General features: G+C 39.9%; 1 protein-coding gene across 1 annotated transcript in view; it reads right to left on the minus strand.

The window, feature by feature from the left end:
* GPC3 (glypican 3) overlaps positions 1-16,101 on the minus strand; it is a 450,385-nt gene that overhangs the window by 234,636 nt on the left and 199,648 nt on the right. The window lies entirely within an intron of this gene.

The following is a 16,101-nucleotide window of genomic DNA, read 5'->3' on the forward strand; positions in this document are numbered from 1 at the left end:
GCACTATGCTTAGTACACAGATGATGGGATCAATCATATCCCAAACTTCAGCATCACACAATATATCTATATAACAGGCCTGCACATGTATCCCCTGAATCTAAAATAGAAGTTGAAAGTAGAAAAAATGCCCTCGGTTGAATCTATGTATATGATCCTACCATCTGCCAGGCAGTGTTTCAAGCGTTTTATATGAATTAATTTATGTAATTATCAGAATCACCCTATGAGGTGAGTATAGTATTCTTTTCATTTTACAGATAAGAAAACTGAGGCACAGAGAAGTTAAGTAACTTAGAAAGCTTATACAGACAGTAAGTAGAACAGCCAAGATTTGAATACAAGCAGTTTGAATCCAGCGCTTACCTACTAAATTACTATGTAACAATGCTTCCAGATATAGGTAGTTTTCTTTTCCTTTTGGTTTGACTAAGTAAACTTAATACCTCAGCTGTTTGGCTACACTGGGTCTACTAAATATTTCAGGAAAATAACTCTACAACTTGGGCAAGATGCGATGAACAATGCAAAAATCTGAATGATTCCAGCTACTTACCAACAACAATAATTCCCCAGAAATGCATTACCTGTGTTGCCTTCGAGTCATGATGAAATGGAAATTATAAGAAAATAAGTGAAAGAGGTCAATATTGTGCATTTCCTAGGGATTACTGACACAGGTATGAAATCTCAGAGCTCTCAACTCTAACCACAAAACTCTGCTATTTAATTGGAAAGCCAGCCTTTGCAAAAAGGCCAGGCTATCCCCTGAGTCGCAGTTCATTCAAAGGGCTACTGGCAGAAACAAGGCTCAAGGGCCAAGATCTTGACAGTTTCTTAGGACTCAGTTTCCTGCAGGGTATTCCAATACATGAAACACAGGGAGGATGAAGGCCAAGGGACTCTTGAAGGCTGGCATAATTAAATCGGGTGAAGAGAGCTACTCAGGTGCACTCAGTGAACTCTGGAAGCAGGTGAAGACTTAGCAGGAAGGTAACCACCACCACAGGTACTCCAGTCAAATTCAGTGGCACGTGGGCAGGGGTGGCACACAAGCAAAGTTCAACCATGCAGCTTTCCCCTGAGTCTGTCCAAAAGAAGGAATGTTTCACCTTCAGTCAACTGCCCTTATATTCTATAAACATTATAAAATGATTTTTGCATCCACATTAGAACTGAGTTGTATGTATGTGTGTGTTAGGGAGTCTGTGTGAGAGAATAGGGTGGCGGGGGATGGGGTGGGGGTGAATCTCCAGAATTAAGGTTATAACCTGACAAAATAAGTCAGCTGGTAGGAAAATAGCCATGTTGCTCTAATGAAGTTCCTGGTCTAGCTGGGCATGTTAGTTTCTGTTTCCCCTGGTTGTCTTACAAGGTCATCAAGGCACTAAAGCAACCACGTAATTTATCATTATTATTTGATTGCTGAGGAGTTTCATAAATTCTGGATGCATCTCCAAAAGTCTCTAATGCCTACATGCAGAGGGGGAAGAGTTTCACAATTTACTGAGCATCAAGCACCTAAAGTAAAGAATTCACTCTGCAGGAATAACTTGAGAGTAAGTAAAGATTGACTCCATGGACTTTTCATGAAGCAAAACTTTTCTCCTTTTTCCAGCGGGTCTTTGTAACCTCTTTTTGACATTGCCTTTGCTTAAAAAGAAAATTATTGTCATGTATCCAAAGCCAGAGTATATACATACCTGAACACTACCTATGATGTCTCTCCTCCTTCATATCCCACTATACCCCCTTCTCCCCTCCTTAATTTTTGGACAAACAGCCAGTTCCACTGACATGTAGAATGGAGGGAGGCAGTAGAAAAAGAAATACCCAGACTCCCATGTTCATTGCAGCATTATTGACAATAGCCAAGACACAGATAACAACCTAAGTGTCCCTTGATGGATGAACGGACAAAGAAAATGTTACAGCCGGGCGCAGTGGCTCACACTTGTAATCCCAACACTTTGGGAGGCTGAGGTGGGTGGATCACCCAAGGTCAGGAGTTCGGGACCGGCCTGACCAACATGGTGAAACCCCGTCTCTACTAAAAATGCAACAACTAGCCGAGTGTGGTGGCACATGCCTGTAATCCCAGCTACCCAGGATGTTGAGGCAGGAGAATCGCTGGAACCCGGGAGGCAGAGGCTGCAGTGAGCCAAGATCGTGCCACTGCACTCCAGCCTGGGTGACAGAGCAAGACACTGTCTCAAAAAAAAAAAAAAAAAAGAAAAGAAAATGTTACACACACATATGCACACGCACATGCATGCTCACATATACACACAATGGAATATTATTCAGCCTTAAAAGAAGAACATCCTGCTGACTGCAAAAACATGGATAAACCTGGAGACCATTATGCTAAATGATATAAGCTAGATACAGAAGGACAAATACTATATGATACTACTTATCTGAAGAATCCTAAATAGTCAAACTCATCAAAGCAGAGAGAGGAATGGTGGTTTTCAGAGCCTGGGGTGAGGGCAAAACAGAGAGGTATCATCATTCAATGGGTACAAAGTTTCAGTTACACAAGATGAAGTCCTAGAGATTTACCATACAGAATAGTGTCTATAGTCAATGATACTGTATATATTTAAAATTTTGCCAAGAGCATAGATCTTATGTCAAGTGCTCTTATCACAAAGAAAATAATAAATTAAGAGGATGGGAGGAAACCTTGGAGAAGATGGATATGTTTATGGCACTGATTATGATGAAGCCTTCAAGGCTTATCTCCAAATTCATCAAATTGCACACATTAAATATTTACAGCTTTTTGTATGTCAATTACACCTCAATAAACTGGAAAAAATACTATAATACCAGTGTTATCTAGGAGGCAGGTCATCTAATCTATGTAGGCCTAAATAAAATGTTACTTGGTACCTATTTGCACCAAAGCAGCTAAATTCTGAGGCTTAGCCACCACCTTAGTTCTGGTCTGCAGCAATTGCTAGGGACTTTAGCAACTATCTGAAGAGCCTAAAAGCCTAGTGCAAATTCAAAGAAATGAGTTAGAGAAACACCTTTTTTATTCAAAGCTTAACTGGATTTGTTTTTAAACAGGACAAGATTTATTAAGATTCAAATATATAAAGGACATACAAATAACAGTTCTGTATACGAAATGCCAGATATCCTGCATGTAAGAGCATACATGCAGGGTGCCTGGCTTAAGAAACCTTTCTCCATAGAGCAGTGACTTAGCCACAAGAGCTGCCTGTATTGTACTATAAAACAATCACAGCTGGGTGCAGTGCCACATGCCTGTAATTCCAGCACTTTGGAAGGCCAAGGTGGGAGGATTGCTTGAGCCCAGGAGTTCAGCCTCTGGATAACATAGTGAGACTCTGTTTCTACAAAACGTCAAAAAATTTGCCAGGCTTGGTGGCACATGCCTGGGGTCCCAGTTACACAAGAGGCTGAGGCAGGGGGACTGCTTGAGCCCAGGATGTCGAGGCTGCAGTGAGTCATGTTCCCACCATTGCACTCCAGCCTAGGTGACAGAGGGAGACCCTGTCAAAAAAAAAAAAAAAAAAAAAAAAATCACATATGAGGTTCATGATTAAGGACCAGATGACCTAATGAAATTGGACCTTCTGAACATTCTTGAACACTTGATTATTTTAACAAAATGTGGAAACCAGTTTAATACGAAGTTATAAAAATGGAGAACCAGCAATGAAAGTAATCCTAGAATTAACCTGGAAGAAGAGAGGGTATGGTCAGAAAGACAAGCAACCACTCCCACAAGTATAAATGCTTGATTCAGCTTCTCTATTTTGTGTTGTCCGAACACCCCTGGCAAGGTTCATATGCAATATTAGAATCTCTTAGAAAGTCCCAAGTCCTGAGCTAGAAACAGAAAGCAAGTCACCCACTGCTACCTCGGTGACTTGCAGGATCAGAGACAGGGCCATTTGTCCATTTGCTACCATTTGTCCCCAAGCTCCTAACAAACTACAGGTCTTTATTTGCACAAGACCAAAACCTATTATTTCACAACTCTCTTGAGCAAACCTCTGGCAGCCCTTGTCACTACCTCCCAATTGCTATTCCAGATAAAAAGGGAAGAGCAAGCACAGAATTCACCTCATAGCAGGATTGTTTTTCTATTTTCTTCTAGGAGTTTCACCCTCAATATCTCACAATGAATTTCTTTCCTCGTAACTCCCCCATCTCTCACCCCCACAAATTCAATTTAATATTTAAATCTGGGAGGGAATCGGGGGAAGGAGTGAATCAGAGGAAGATAGCTCCATTCGGACAGATGGACAAGGGACAGTATATACTATGAGGGCTCAATCCATCTGTGGAAAAGGAAGTCCAGCTCTTGGCCAGGCCTGCCCCATTTACGTCTGCTCTTGATACACTGACATTTTCTAGGTTCAAAGGAAACAGCACCTGAATTACTTAAAGGCCTGGGTACTATTTTAAAATAATGCTTGGAGTAATCTGATGTCTAAAGTGGCTTTCTGCCAAAAGGATCCTTTGTCACAGTGCTACATTCAAGACGGCTTATTTTAAATTGGCATTTTAAAAATGGTCCATTGCTGTAATTTGGCAATGTGCCTGGAAAAGGCTGAATTTGAGATTGGGCATTTTAAACAAAATCTGTAAAATACAAGTTTCAGTCACTTTCCCTAATGAGGTCGTCTGATCCTGCTGCTTAGCACTTTCCTTAAACATGCCTGGGGGCCCCTCTGTGTGGGCCTGAAGGCATCCACAATTTCAGTGCAAAGGAAGACATGGCACAATTGCACTGTGTCTCCTCAGCTGACCTCACTAGCCTTAACCAAACACTAAATTCCATCTCATGAGGTCTAGAATAGTGAAGTTGACATCACTGAAAATTCTATTTGTTTAAGGAAAGAAAGATGAGGCCAAATCCCTCGAAATGGTATTGCTTAGGTTTGCAACGCACCACAAAGAGATGAATTAAATTTCAAGTTTGTCACTTTCCCAAATCTGCATGTGGAAGTCACTACAGTCTATGCCTCTGGCCCGGAATGACCAAAACCAAACTAGAGAAGTAAATTGTTTTCTATTGTATTCTCCTTAGGCTATAAATTCTCTGGGCAGAGAGGGAAGAAAGAAATATTAGTGCTGTGTGGTCTTGGCATGCCATTATGTCAATGTGTCATTGGAATACTAATGTAAATGATGTTCAAATCGCCCCTGTAATAGACCCATAATTAGCTTGCTCCATTCCTATGCTGTGTTTAAGCTCTTTAGAATTGCTCAGATCTGAGGTTTTACTATAGAACAGGACACCAGTATTCAGAGACGCTGACAAATTCCATTATGCCTCTTTTCCCTGTGTTCCTTTCCTTCTCCTGTATTTAGTTTTCAGTCTCCTTTCCACATGCCTCTCAAAGAACGACAGGTAGAAGTCAGTCGATGTAGCCATAAAAAGAAAAAAACTAAAGTTTGCTTGCCATCGCTCAATCCTTGTTAGAGTAAAATTACAATGATATACAGTACATTTTTTTAAGCCAAGGGGTTATATGGGTCAGCTTACATACTAGCTTGCAAATCTGTTTTCTCAAAATGAGTTGGGCCAGACAAGAATGTTCATTTATTTGAGCAGACATATGTCACTACTGATCATAAACAAAGGTGCTGGTGTGGTGCATCATGCCAGCACATACCAACACAGAGAAAGGTCCGCTCCCGACAAGCAACCAGGTGAATACATTCACCATGATACGTCCCAACTTCCCTGGAATCATGTCTCTTTCATCAGCTCATTTGGGTTGATGGTATCATCATACCCCACCCCCTAAAAATGTTATATACTCCTTTTTCATTAAATTAAAATGAAAGTTTTTGTGTCCTAAGAATGCCATGGCATTGCTGGAGACAGTGCTGATATTGACAATCTGGGTTGAGTATCATGGTTAACGTGATTTCAGCAGACCAGTTTTATAATCATGACTAAATAACAGTAACAAGAACAATGATGACAATAGTAACAAGAACTAATATCAGCATAGCACATTCGTTTGGGCCAGACCCTATACCAAGTGCCCCTTACATTTTATTAATTAATTAAATTATTATTTAATTATTATGATTACTCCCACTTCATAGGTGAGAAAACTGAGGCTCAGGGAGCAGAAGCAACTTCCTCAAAGCCACACAACTAGTAAGTGGTGCAGAGCTGGAATTCAAAATGAGCTCTGAAGCACTTCTTTCTAATGCCTGATATGGAAGACTAGACATTGTCCTTGGAGAAGAAAAGAAGAAGGCAGTTTTAAGTGGCATATTCACTGTTCCTGAAATTTCACACAACAAAAAGGGGGTAGAAAATCTTTATTTTTATTATTTTGAGTTTCACTCTTGTTGCCCAGGCTGGAGTGCAAAGGCGCAATCTCAGCTCACTGCAACCTCCACCTCCTGGGTTCAAGAGATTCTCCTGCCTCAGCCTCCTACTGGGATTACAGGCTCCCGCCACCATGCCCAGCTAATTATTGCATTTGTAGTAGAGATGGGATTTCACTATGAAAATTTTTATTTTTATTAAAAGAGTGCATCAGTTACTCATGAAGGCAGAGTCCAGGCGGCCTGCATACCAAATGTGAAGAACAGTACCAATTGACAAAGAAGCACAAAACTAGACAAAGAAAAGGACTAAATAAATAAGTAATTGAACTAACTGAAAATTGAGAGGCAAATGCAAATAAAATGGGAGCACTATGTAGAAGCAAGTCCCCTTTAAAGGAAAAAGAAGAAAGAAAAGCATTTTAGGATGAACAAAATGACTTGGAAAATGAGCAGAATCGTTTTAATTTGACCTAGTTCATGAAGAGTAAGCTCTCGAACACTAGTGACGTTTATTTCTCCAGGAAAAATATCAGAACGAAGGAAAAAGCCAATAAAGTGAACATAAAAGAGCAGAGTGAAGGAATACCAGCTATGGAATATTTTCCATGTGGTAGAATAATAATGACGTGGACCCTTCATCTTTGGGTTCTGTTTTGGGTTTCTGATACATTCTTTCAGTCCTTTATCTCTGCTGTGATGAGAATTGCTTTTATATGAGTATAGAGATGTCTCAAATAAACTACCTGTCATCCTGGATAGATCATTTTTCCTCTCTGGCCTTTAGGAAGATAGGACTACCTGAGTGTTAAGTTCCCCTCAAGCATTGTAATTCCATAATTCTGTGCTATTTCTCCATAGTTACTAGTTGGCTGATATTACACATCAACTCCAGTAACAATATAATGTAGTATCTTACTAAGGCCCTGTATAAACTCATATAGAACACACGCAAAGCATCGGACTCCAGCAAACATACACAGAAAATATGAAATGAGTTTCTGGTTTTATCCCGTACAATTTTGTGTAGAAACAGAGGGAGTTAATTGGCGAGAGGATGCTGGCAGACTGGCTGCTAGGAAACCTCATTAGGTCCAGATCCTGGCCCTCAGAGGTGGATTCACTTCAACCAAGCTCACAGAGGGCCGTGTTTAAAATATTTAAATGCCCAGGATTTGGAGGCTCAAAACTCAATTTGATAAGGTTCCAGACTGATTGAACCCACACTATCAAACCCTCCAAGGACTGCTGGAATAAAGCTGAACGCCAGTGTACCCATTTATAATGACATATATAATATATGTAACCCATTTATAATGATACATATAATTCATGAGGTGACAGATCCTCATATAATCTCCCTACTGATAAATAATATAGGAAGATAAAATATAATCCAAAGCTCACTTAGTGACCATGGAAGCAATGTCAACCCAAGGTATAAGCTTTGAATATCTAATTATGGCATCATGTTAAAATATATCTCTATAAAAAGGGTATTATAAATAAAATATTATAATAATAGCTAACATTTATTGAGAGATTACTGTGTGCCAGGCACCATACTGAACATATAGATTATCTCCTTTTATTCTCACAACAGCCCTATATGGTAAGTACCGTTACTAAAATTCCCATGTTATAGACAGAAACTGAGGCTCAGAAAGGTATAACCACTTGCCCAGGGTCATGAGGCTGGGGAGTGGTAGGCATGAGATATGAGCTCAAATCAGTCTGGATCTGGGATCTCACTTATAACCACTTTGCTGTGTTGCCTCTGTGCCTAGCTCAGAGCCCAAGAAGGCAGTTTCTTTCTTGGTAGAAGGGCACTGATCAGTGTTACTATCTTTCTCTGTGACTTTCTCCTTTTCATCTGCTTTCATGACTGACAGCCCATGGCCCCCACTCCCTGATTGACACATTCTTTCTTCGACTGTGTTAACACTGTCAATCAGGCTACTGTCTGGTCTTTTTTCCTAGCAGCCGTTAGGTCTGTCTGTCTCTGTCTCAGTCTTGTTTTTTCTCTTTTTATTTGAAATTAAAACAATAAAGTTCAAAGAAGTAAAGTAATAGTCACCCATAGTCCCACCAACTGTTATCAACATGAGTTAACTTTTGGCAATTTGCTGCCAGCGTTGTTTTTTTCCTTATTTTTTTCTTCATTTATACTTTACGAAATTAGACAATGAATACGCGACTCCATTGTTCTTTTGTAATTCAGTCTCTTCAAAGTGAATTTGCATAGTTCTGTTCTCATCCAAAGCTTGTTGATGTTCTACCTTAACTTTTAGGTAGCGATTTCATTTTCCTTATTTTCAGGGTCTTGGGGAGACCCCTGTAAGTTGCTTCCATGTCTCAACTATACATTCAAAGATATGTTGAGATTGATATGAACAGACAGGCAGATAGCCTGGCCATCTTATTAACATTAGGGCCCAAGATCATGCACTCTGTCTAGCCTGTCTGACTGCCCTAATTGTCAGAAAAATCTATTTCAGCATAAGATTGTAAAAACTGGTATCATGCCGGGGTCAGTAATTACATAGTCTTTCCCCAACACAGCAAAAGGATGTGTATATTGACAAGAAGATTACAGGATTGGACATAAACAACTCACTACACAAGGGACTTTGGCAGAATTGAGAGCATCACTTTGAAAAAGAGATACCTTGGAAACAAAAATGTAACCCATGAAGAAGACACCTCTGGCCATCTCTGAGAATCATAAGCATAATTCATGATATCTAATAACTACAACATTAAGTCTACGTTTATTTCAAAATAAAAAATTAAAAGGGGCATGAGTTTAAAGAAAGGTGCATACCCAAAACTATTTTAAAAGGTTATCAGTGGAAAAGGTAAAGACTGGAAAGTTAATGGAAAATAAAAAGCCTCCCAGAAAGGAAAAACTGTGGTGTGCATAGCAAATATCAACATGTGAACACAGTGAACAATGGTCAAAGACATCTTTTCTACCAAATCAAAGAAGCCTTTTCCAGTCTGTGACATGTTAAACTTCTAGGGTTGTAATTATGGAGTTATTTTTATAGTTTATCTACTCTAAATATATCTTTCTAATAATATATATAGCAGAAAACTGAGGAGATATTGTTAACTAAATTCATTGCTATTTCTGATCAAAACACATTCTCAAAGAATCTCATTACACAGATTATAGGGTATCAACCAAATGACTGGTGCCCCCTCCTGGCCTTCCCAAGAATGACAAAACAATCCTCATGTCTCAGCCCTTCACCGCTTTTCCGGCACTACTTGGTCTAATCTCTTCTACGCATAGATCCACGGTGAGGCCTGCTGCTAGTATTCGAGACCATCAAACTGTGATGCTCATATTTTTATTGACTTTCAACTGGAGTGGCAAAACGTACCTATCTATATAGGTCATGGCTGTATGTGGAAAATCAAGTGAAGAGCCTCTCCATTAAATGCAGCCACTGGTGACAAGATCCTTCACTATTATTTATTATTCCCTGTTATCAATTTTCTGAGTCATTTGAGCTGGACATCTCAGGCTCCTTGAGATCAACCTCCATCTTCCTGTCTTTGCCCACATTGGCTATTATTCCTTTCCAGTCATGGCCATTTCCCATAGCCTTGACAGTGATAATCCAAAGGTCAGAAGAGTACTAGGTCCGGTGCATCCCCAATACCTTATGACCTAAGAGACACTTCTGTTCCAATCACAGTCCATGAACTTCCTCTCATTCTCTTACAGCAATGAGTGTACTCAAAAATTAGTACAGCAAGTAGGTAGTCACGTCCTTTCTTTCTTTCTTTTTTTTTTTTTTTTTTTTTTTGAGACGGAGTCTCACACTGTCACCCGCACTGGAGTGCAATGGTGCAATCTCAGCTCACTGCAACCTCCACCTCCCGGATTCAAGCAATTCTCCTGCCTCAGCCTCCCAAGTAGTTGGGATTACAGGTGCCCACCACCACGCCCAGCTAATTTTTTGTATTTTTAGTAGAGATGGGGTTTCGCTATGTTGGCCAGGCTGGTCTCAAACTCCTGACCTCATGATCTGCCTGCCTCGACCTCCCAAAGACATCCTTTCTTTCTTAATGCATGGACCACAGCTATTCCAAGAACAGAGATCTTATTCTCATTCTCCTGGTTTCGACCCCTCTTTCTCCACTCCTCTCTTGGTCTCCACCCCCTCTTTATTCTCTTTTTACTTTAATTCTAAATCTCAAGCAATTCCTGTATGGTAGGCTTCTGTTCCTATTTATGCCTGCTTAGCTTCCCTGGACCTCTGGAGCCCAAATTCTTGATGTGAAATTATGACTTCGTGGTACCCACCTCCTTTTCTCAAGTTAGAACTCTGACCTCTGACTCCAGCACACTTGCTGGACCCACAGTCTTGCAAACATCTTCTAGTTGTGCCCGATACCCCAAATTCTGGTTTCAGAATACAAAAGCCCAGCATGAAACTATTAATATACATTTCTTCTTATATCAGTTCTGTTTATTTTCATCTATTGTTTAGATTAGAAATCTTTGATACTAGAATTACATATGTTGAAACCTGAAAGGAACCTTAGAAGTAATCTAAGTCAATGACTTCTAACTATTGTTCGTCTGCAAACCTATTATGTCAGAATCTCCTGGGGTGCTTGTTAAATATACAGATTCTTAGGCCCTACCATAGACCTGTCAGTTCAGAGTTTCTAGGCATTGGTCGCAAGTATCTTTATTTTAACAAGCTCCCCAGGCAAATCTGATGCAGAGCCAAGTCTGGGCACTCTGATGATCAAAGCCCGTCAATTCACAGATGAGGAAACTGACAGGGCAGGAACTAAAACCCAAGCCTCATGAGCCCCAGTCTTTTGTTCTTTCCATCATCCATCTTTCTCTCCTCCTGGAAGAAATATGTTAGAACTGCCTTAAATAAGAACAAGTTATAAAGTCAATCAGCAATAAAACCTTGTTTTATAAAGAACACAGTGGCGTATCTGTTGAACTGTTCAAACCCCTGTTTTAAAAAGGGTTGCACACTACTGAAGACAGTCATCTTGTGGTGACACACATTAGCCACTAAGGATTTATGATTTTTACCTTCAAAATTACATGGGTCAAAAGCAGGAGAGACTTGAACATTTCAGCAATGCATTGGAGCTTGAGAGAATTATATTGGGATGGTTACTTGAGCTATCTGAACTGCTTGTTACCTTTTCTTTATGAAGACTGTAGAAGGCAAACCAAAAAGTCAAAAGCAGAATGGAAAAGAAGCAATAAAAGAGAAAGAACCTGGCCCCTCAGACAGCCCCTTTCTTTAGTTGTTTATAGTTGAGTTGTTACTTACATGTAACCATCAGAATAGATTCTCACAAAGAATTTTTTCCATTATAAATATTTTGGAAACAAAATTAGTAATGGACCCACTGAGCAACTGACACAAATTGAAACAGCAATGTGATTATTAGACATTATAAACAACTGAGAATTTGATATAGTTTTCAAGTACTGTTAGGTCTGGCCAAGATGAACATAAAGTCTATTATAGCATTATCATGATCTCCCTCTTGGCAAAAAATGTAAAAGGTCACTTTAGATTTAGTTAAACATGATAGCCAAAAACATGCAAGAGACACTCAACTGGGAATATCAGGTTGTCTTCTTGACCTGGGACTGCCTGGATGACTCTGAGAGCTTGGTTTGAATATAATAACAGTGCAGGGCCCGTGGCTGATTCCTCCCTTCAAATACCAAGACAGTTGGGGTTATGTTGCTACACCAACCAGAGTTGAAGGACATGAAACACTTTAGATTATCATACAACACTTGAAAAATTTACATATTTTCTGCCTTTAGTGTTTTTTCTTTTTTTTTTTTTTTTTTTTTTTACCCTCTAAAAATATGGTCTGCAATTTTGAGAAAGTATTATCAAAGGAAATCACAAGGACTTTATTAACATTATCTCATTAATCTTCAAAAGGTAGCTGTAAGGCAATAGAAAATTTTACTGATGAGGAAACAATTACTAAGGAGGCTAAGTGACTTGCTTGAAGTTATTAAGTTAATTCCTGGCTCAGTTAACATTTGACACCATTGACACTTTTCTTCCTAAATTGCTTTCCCTTGACCCCCATGACTCTAAACTATTCTCACTTTTTTCTCTTCTTATGAATTTAAGCTTCTTTACAGAAGAATGAATCTAACATTAAATCCAATCATTTGCATCACTGCAAATTGTCTTTAACAAGGTATTTATATGTGGGTAGCTATGTCTATATACTTTTTATGTTCTTTTTCCTGTACAGAGACAGTTATAGTATAGTAGTTAAGAACATGAACTCTGGAATCAGAATACAACCTTTCCAATCCTGGTTCCTCCACGTGCTAGTTGTGTGACCTTGGACCAGTCAGTTAACCTTCCTGTACTTTGGGTTCTCTACCTGTAAAATTGGGATAATAATAGTACCTGCCCTAAGAGGGCTGTTGTCAGGGTTACATGATAAGATATATACAAAATGATTAGAACAGTGCCTGACACATAATAAGCTCAATCAGTGTTCATTGTTATTAATAGCATTATTTCATATCCACATTTTCATGTAGCTATGAGATGTTCATTCCACTGTGTTAATATATAACACCTTGCTTAGCCAATTTTATCTTGCATGGGTTTAGATGATTCATAGGAGTTTGGAAAATCACTGAAATTTAAAAAAAAAAAAAACAGAGGGTGGATCATATCCATCACTTTTGTTATTCAAAGTTTTTCTCCCCTCTCCTACCACACCCTGGTCCTCCCTGACTATCCCCACCCCCAAGCCATGGCTACAATCCTTGCCCAGGCACCCACCACCTCATAATTTTTTTAAATGGGGCCCAAATAGGAGCATGGTGAACTAATAAAGTCCCCACCAAGGTGGAGTAATGTGGCATTAGATCACAAAACACCTAGAAGTATCTTGCACATGGCACCTTTCTATAAATGCCATATGGATGGATGAAATGAAATGGCTATGGGGTCCATATGGAAGAAGAGGCTGAAAGTAGGCTGGGGTCAGGCTGGGAAATGACCTAGACACCATGCCAGGAGGTTTAGGTTTGATCTTGTAAGCTATGAAGAGTCACAAAATTTTTTTGTTCTTATGAATGTGGGATTAGACAGAAAGCTATTTGGAAGCTAGAAAAAATGGTTATAGCTTCCTAACCATTCAATATTATAGCTCGTTTCTCTTTAATCCTAAGGAATATTTTTAAGTTATATTAAATTTTGAAATTTCTCCTGCCAAAACTATCTCAGAGTATCCCTTTTCTTCCTTGTGCCTCTCACAAAGAGGCTTCTTTAAAGGTATAATATTTTCTTTTATACTTTGTTTTAATAACAGATTTTAGTTTTCAAGAGGGCCTAGCCATTCCTCATTTTAAATGTTTTCCTGTCTTACAACATTTAAAAGAAACGAGTTGTGTCCCAGATTACCCTGACTCAAAGGTAATGGCTGGTGGCCTGGGAAGCCTGGACTAATTGTGAGTTCCAGCTGGTCAGTTTCACGATAATTACCCAGCTCTGAAAGTAATTCATGGGAACATATAATTACCTATCAACTCTTTCACAGGGTTGGACCTGTAGTCTCAGTGACAGCCACCCTTCAGAAATGTGGTGCCTAGCTTAGGAATGAAGCAGGCCCTATTGCTAGTAGTGTAAAAGGAGATCAATGGGCAACATCACCACCTCGCTCAAACCCTCTACAGTCTGCTTGGGATGCTGTCATCCCAAAAGGAAAGAGAACGATGATCTTGAGTACCTCAATGAAAGCTTGCAAATAGGAGGCGCCAAAGGATTTCTGTTTAGTATCATTATAGTCTAGTCGTAGTGAATAGCAACTCATCAGAGACCTTTCTCCATAACGGCATATTGCAAATATTTATTTTTCTCATATCCCAAGCCCTGTGGAATTGCACTGCTTTCACTGACTTATTGAAAATTATTTCAGAAATGATGTTCTCAGTATGTAAGATATTGTATTTCCTTCCCCATTACAGCCTTACATTTTGTTTCTTTTTAATTCTGTATTTATTTTATTATTTTTCTCTCTGAGTCGATCCTCTGTATCTACAAAGGTAGCTCTATATTTTCTTTCCCAACTGCCTCACTGATGAAGAGTTCTCTGGCAACACAGGCTAGAAGGAAATCTCAGTCTCATTTCCTTCACTTCAAAAGTAAATCCACTTGTCTGCCTCATCCACAAAAATGTAATGGGAGTGTTTTTCTGCCACATTAGTCAATCCTGAGGCAGGAAGAGTGAGAGACCAGGCCATATGGTGACTGTCACAGCTGGCAGGCTACACTGCCAGGATCACAGAGGCTAGAGCTGAGCCAGGTGTCGGCACTCAAAATGCAGCAACTGGGAACTCCATGAAATGACTTTAAGGCCAGTCTCTCAGGAGACCAATGAAGCACTTTTTCTACAAACTGAGAAAACAACTTGCAACACTATCTTCACGGACTGACTTGCATTTGCAAAGGTGAACTCCAGATAGTTTGGCAGAAGGGGTACATTAGAGCAGACTTTGTTCTGAAAGCCTTGGACAAGGCTGATGAAGCAGAAACTAGGTATAAGCATGCCTAGTGGGAAGGTGGGGAAGAGGCAAATTGGAAGTCAGGGAACTGCACAAGGCCTGCAGTTGCAATGGCCCAAGCTACCCTTTAGTCTCCACTCCTACCCTTCCTTGTTAAGCCTCCACTCCTGTGTTTGGTGAGTGCCCACTCTGTGCCAGACACCGTACTAAGGGTGCCAGGAACCTGAAAGAGAATCAGGCATGATTCCTTTCCTGAAGAAACTTACTGTCCAGTGTGAAATCCAATGTCTATTATGCCGTTAACAGCTTATTTTGGGTTCCTGGGGCTTTAATCTTCCCAGCACTTCTGAGGACAGAAATTCATAACTTCTTTTGGATTGGAAGCACTACCATTTGCAAAGACCTCTACAAATCGTGCAGACTGCAGTGACTCATCAGAGAGCCCATTCCCAAACTAGCAATTCCTCTGAGAAGTAACAGCTCTGAATGCTACCAGAGGGAATCTACTTATTGAAGATCCCAGGCATTCCCTTCCATCTCCTCTGTGGGAGACAGAGTGCTAACCCTAAACCCCTGGCCCAGCACCAAAGCAACATCACTTGTGATTACCCTGCAAACTCACATTCTCTGCTGGGGACTGAGACCTTCATCGTAATTATTACCAGCTGCTAAATTTCATCTTTACAGAAAATGTAATAGAAAGGTGACTATCTGAGAAGCACTTGTTAGAGTAATGAAGCCTGAAACTCTGTGATAGAAATGTAAATCTGAGGTTGGCATTTATGGAACACAAGGAAAAGACAAGGCCAGCAGAGCAAACCTTTGGAAGCACTCAGCACTCCACCTGTTTTAACCCAAGGAAGCACTCACCTCTCAGTGTGTCTCTTCACATTTCCTATTCTGTATTTCCATCCCCTTTCTGTCCTTTTTCCCTTCCTCTTGTTCTTTTCATTTTTCTCATGTACCCTTCCTTCCCTGTTCCTAGCACCTTACTATAAAACAGAAGTCAGAACCAGACTCAGAGCAGTCTCTTTATATATGGCTGCCCGATGAAGTGTGTATGTCCATTTCAACTTCAAATACAAATTAATTTTGGATCACCCACTCTATCAGATTACCTATGTCTCTGCTCCTGTCCACTAGCATTGACAAACAAGAGATGACCATAGAGATTTAGACTAGATGCTTATCATATAAACATCTGTGCCTAGTTCCCA

Source organism: Rhinopithecus roxellana, chromosome 7, assembly GCF_007565055.1.
Source record: "Rhinopithecus roxellana isolate Shanxi Qingling chromosome 7, ASM756505v1, whole genome shotgun sequence".
Lineage (NCBI taxonomy): Eukaryota > Metazoa > Chordata > Mammalia > Primates > Cercopithecidae > Rhinopithecus > Rhinopithecus roxellana.